Source organism: Gymnodraco acuticeps, unplaced genomic scaffold (genome assembly GCF_902827175.1).
Source record: "Gymnodraco acuticeps unplaced genomic scaffold, fGymAcu1.1, whole genome shotgun sequence".
In the NCBI taxonomy this organism is placed as follows: domain Eukaryota; kingdom Metazoa; phylum Chordata; class Actinopteri; order Perciformes; family Bathydraconidae; genus Gymnodraco; species Gymnodraco acuticeps.
In genome coordinates this window covers 1,610,850-1,616,442 of record NW_022989815.1, presented here as the reverse complement: position 1 = coordinate 1,616,442, position 5,593 = coordinate 1,610,850, and positions in this window count along the sequence as shown.

Genomic DNA, 5,593 nt, shown 5'->3' with positions numbered 1-5,593 from the left:
AGGCAAACATCTTTAAAAAATCCTGTTGGAATAATATCAAGGCAGCAGGAGGAGGATTTCAGAAGTTGAATAATGTCCTCTAGGTTTTTATCATTAATCTGATGGAATTGTGTCATGATGTCTGAATTGATGTTAAGTGGAGATAGGGACAACACATTTGCTGTTCCTGATGCAGAGGCACTGACTGCTTGTCTGATTTCTGAATTTTGTCAGTGAAAAAGGAGGCAAAATCATTGCATGCCCTGGTGGATAGAAATTCAGAGGCTACTGACACTGGGGGGTTAGTTAGTCGTCGACGGTAGTAAACAGGCACGTGCGTTGTTTTTGTTTTTGGTAATGATGTCAGAGAAGAACGATTGTCGTGCGTTTTTTCAATTCCAAATTATAAAGGGCCAAGTCTCTCTTATAGATTTCAAAGTGAACCTGGAGATTTGTTTTTCGCCACCTGCGTTCAGCTTTTCGACACTCTCTTTTTTCTGTTTTCACGGTCATGGCCTTTCTCCATGGAGATAATTTATTGCCAGACACTTCCTTTACCTTAGTCGGAGCAATGGCATCTATAACATTTTAATTTTTGAATTAAAATGATCTACTAGCTCATTTACTGAGATGTTAGCAGGGGCAAGTATGGAAGAAAAATTCTGAGTAAACATTTCCCTAGTATTTTCAGTTAAATATCGCTTTGTGGTTACCTCTTTTTGAACATTTTTGTGAACAGAAATAGAGCTCTCAAAGAAAACACAGGAATGGTCAGAGAGTGCAACATCAGTCACCACAACCTTAGAGATATTCAGACCCTTTGAGATAATTAAGTCCAGAGTGTGCCCCTTATTGTGCGTGGGCTCCGTCACATGCTGAGTCAGTCCATAGCTATCAAGAACACAAACAGTTCTTTAGCCCCTCTGTCCTGGGGGTTGTCAACATGGATGTTAAATCACCAACAATGACTAGACGGTCAAAGTCAATACACACTATAGACAGCAGTTCAGTAAAGTCATCAAAAAAGCTTGCACAGTATTTGGGTGGTCTATAGATATTTAGGAACAGAGCTCGAGAGGAGCATTTCAGCTGAAGGGCCACATATTCAAAAGAAGCAAAGTTTCCATACGATGTCTTCCTGCATTGAAGGGAATCATTGAACAGAATAGCAACTCCACCCCCTTTCTTATGCATTCTTTCCTGACTCATAAAACTAAAGTTGGGAGGGGTTGATTCGATAAGAACAGCTGCACTGTTATTTTGTTCAATCCAAGTTTCTGTTAAAAACATAAAATCGAGATTGTGCTCAGTGATAAAATCATTGATTAAAAATGTTTTTCCTGCCAAAGACCTGACATTTAATAAAGCTAGTTTAAGTTTGTTAAACACACTAATGGCGCGTTTCCACTGCAGCGGGGTAGCCCTGTTTAAGCGTCCCTAAGCGTCCTCGCTCTGGCCTCGGGCTGCCTCGCTGGCCGGCCCAGGCCGTGGCGCATTTCCATTACAGTTTAGGACCTGGGGTAGCAACGCAGTGTAGGCGGGGCGATCGGCTTTGTTTTTGTTCACATTTCGAGTTGTTCCGTCGAGCTTCCGCTGGATTTGATCATCCCCATTGAGATGTAGGAACGTCGTCACCTCCTCGGTCGACCACGGTGTGCTTTTCTTATTAGACGTAGCCATTTTTGTAGCTCATCCGTTTACAAAATGCTGTTTATAAAAATGCTGCAAGCATGCTTCTAGATATATATGCGACGCTAGGGATGAACTCGCGCGCAATCTTGTGACGATTCTCTCTGACCAATCAGCAGTCGAGAGTGTTGACGTCACTAGTTCAGCCCTGGCCCTGGTCTGAGGGAACCACGATTTTATGAGGCCGGAAAAAGAGGGAAAAAGTACCCGCTGGCCGGTACTAGGCTATATGGAAACGCCACCAAAAACCGGCCTGGCCGCTTGAGGACGGTTAAGGACGCTTAAACGGGGCTACCTGCTGCAGTGGAAATGCGCCATATCAGTCATGTTTTTTGTAACAAGCTGTGGCTGACATGGAATCACTGCTAAATTAGATAAACTCACACAAACGTTTGAGCGCTTCCTGTTTCTATGAGTCACCGCTCTTAATCTATTACCTATCAACACAGATATCGGCAAAGCTACCGGCAGGCAGGGCCCCGACATGTCCTGGAAAGAGTTGAGAGTGCCATACGCCCTTGAGCCTGGACCCATCACATATCAGTAAAAGTTTGTTGTGTTTTGTACACACACATCCTTATCAGGCTTCGGAGACTGCAGATGCCCCCTCGAAGGGAGGGGAGGTGGTCGACGTAGGCACGGTGATGGAGACGGGGGAGATGGTGCGGGGGTAGAGGACATGCTGCCAGAGGGGGGAGGTGGTTGACGTAGGCGCGGTGATGAGGACGGGGGAGATGGTGCGCGTCTCTGCAGTGATTTTGGTGGGCGTCGTTGAGGAGCGGGGGTAAAGGACATGGTGCCAGCCCTGCGTATCGCCTTCGTTTGGTCTTTGAACTCCAGGAAGGAATCGGTGCCAACCCTCTGTATCTCCTTTGTGTGTTCAACGATCTCCAGGAGGGTGGGCGAGGGTGAAAGGGTGAACGGAGTATCCTCAAAGGCGTTGACAGGGGGGGGCAGTGGAGACTCCTCCATGTGTCTCATAGGTCTCCCATAATCAGAACATTCCTCAGGCGGGTGCAATGATAATTCTTCAGGGTTTTCTGCGTGATGTGTTGTGTCTTTCTCCTGTTTTGATTCCTCTTGCCGCTTGTCCTTGGCAGAGGGAACAGATTGATGACGCAGGCAGTTGACTATGTTAGAGATAAACAATTTCACTCCTGACTTGTTCATGCAAACTCCATTTGCCTTGAAAAGATGTCTGCGATCCCATAAAAAGTTAAAATTGTCAATAAAATGAACAGAATGGTCAGTACAGGCAGTTGAAAGCCAGGTGTTCAGTGCAAACAATCTGCTGAATCTCTCCACTCCTCTTCTGACTGGCGGTAGAGGGCCACTGATGAACACCTCTGCATTTAGAGAGCTGGCAGTTTCCAACAAACATTTATAGTCTTCTTTCAGCACTTCTGACTGTTGTTTCACAACATCATTTGTTCCAATGTGCAGTACCACATTCTTCACAGTCGGATGTTCAGCCCCAATATGCAGGATCTTCTCAGCCAAGTCAGAGACCACATCCTTGGGAAAACAGAGTACTTTGGTGTTGTTCTTATTACACAGACCTTTTACATCTCTTACAGCAGAGTCACCCACAATCAGAGTTTCAGGCCCAGTCGTTAGCTTTCCCTCTAGCCTTTTACTTTTGGAGTAGCTATTGGTCCTTACCCTGCTGTGTGAAGAGGACAGGTTATCCAGGTAATCAGATCTCCGGTTCTCGGTCAGCGGAGCGTATCTGTTCTGGATTGGCACACTTGGTGGTTTAGGAGGATTGTTTGTAATTCTCCCTTTAGCAGCTGTCCACTGCTGTTTCCTAGTATGAATAGGGGTTGAAGAGGCGCTCTTCCTGGGTGATAACAATGCAGGCCAGCCGGTCGCATCACAGATTTCGGAGCTCTGGGCTCTGCCTGTTATCCGTCCTCCCAAATCCCATGGAAATGATTTACTCTTAGGCTTTGCACCCAGAGAATTCCAGGGAGGACTACCACTTGTAGATTTATTACCCGGTACACAGCCCTCCTGTTCCTTGGAATCCTTGTAGCTGCTAACTAGCTGTGAGTTAGCATACCCTTCTCCATTATTTTGCAACACTGGTAAAGTGGTGTCATTCCCACGACATAGTCCATTCACTTCCACGTTAACTTCCAACCGTTGCATTTTCATTTCCAACACAGCCATCTTCTGTATAAGTTTCTGGAAGTCATCTGTAGAGAACGGAGGCATTTTGCTACCAACTAGCTAAATAGCATGCAGTAGCCTACCAGGCTTTAGCTGTTGCTAGGCCACGCTATTGTAAGACTGACGTCGTCGTAAAAATGTTGAAATATGGCTGAAACCCTCCGTCTATTTACGAAGATGAACTGTCCCAGTGATAAGTTAATGTCCAGGAGCCGCTGCTCGAAGTTTTCAGAGAATAAGAATAGGAAAATCAGCATAAAAAGTAAGCAGAGGCAAGAGCAAGCAGAAAAGCGTCTGCACTGTAAGAAAGATAAGCAAGAGCACAAAGGAATACCCTTTCCATCCAATGTGAAATGCTGTGGTGTCTTGCACTTCAGGGCCACCATATAATAGGGCCTCTTTAAAGAACTACATATCATATAGGTAGAATCTCAGAAACCAAATTATTATAGTTATTATCATCTTCACTGAGTGTGGTCCCTCTGTACTTTCTGAAGTGAACAGTGAGGGACATTCCTCGTCCAGGAAACAAAAGAAAACTCTTCAACAACTACGTCCGAAGCAGAGGCCATCTGGAAACTTTGGCAAAAGAACTGCCGACTCTGCTGCTGGTGGATAAAGTGATGATTGTTACTTTCCACAAACCTTGTTTAGTGCAAGGAGTGCCACAAATTAGCTCTAAACTAATATCGACTCCTGTTTATTACAAGCCTCAATATCTCAAACTATGATGCATTCCCCCTATGGTGTTTACCCGGGGTTGTGTACTTCAGTAGATCATCACAACTACTTGAGCCCGGAGGTGATAAATACTTTTTTGTATTAATCTCAGAGCCATTCAGATATGTGCTCTAATGACATCAATAGATAGAAGATAGATTTTCTCATCTAACCTGCATCAAGAAACTACATTTCCACGATATCGAACTATTCCTTTGAAGTTTAGTATACTGTAGCTAGCACACTTTAAGTGAGGATAACTGTAATTGATACCATCTGTTTTTCACCACAGTCCGGGTGCATTTCGTGTTATTATCTATCGTTCGGCAACAACAACAACAACAACACAGTGTGACATGCAAATAATGTGTTGCGCTTTAAGCAAATGTTTTCATACTCGGTTTACATGTCATTATTGAGTTACACGTCATATTTAAATACAAATGTTCCCTCTGTCGCTTACGCAGAAAAAACCATTTGGTCCAAACCATCTAATCTTTTTGTGCAATAACAACCAGTTTAGAAAGAAGATCAGATAGGCCCTTAGTATCTGTTCCCAGAAACATATCACACCCACTGCTGTATTGTAAACAGGACTGATGCATTTGAATAGCTAAATGGATGTCAGACAAAGAAATAAAAATGCTTTAAATATTGTTGTTGTTTTTGTGGGGCCGTTATAACAATAAAGACAAATTAAGGATAAAGGTTTATATGAAAAGCGACTGAAAACATGTTATGATGGTGATTTAAATGGTTTAAAAACAAGGAGAACACAAACTGTGATCCAACACTGTGCCTCATTAAACTACAAACCCAACTGCTATGATAGAGATTGTGCCTCTTAAATGGGCTGAGGAGCTTTTTTTCTTGATGATATCTCATTAGCATGTCAGCTAAACTCACAGCCGCTCTGCACCTCATCACATCCCAGCCTCCTCTTATTCACACTCCACCAGCAGACACTGACATTTTTCTAATGAATCTATCAGACTGCCTCCCAATTAGTAGTGAGACACAGAGAGTGTACAGG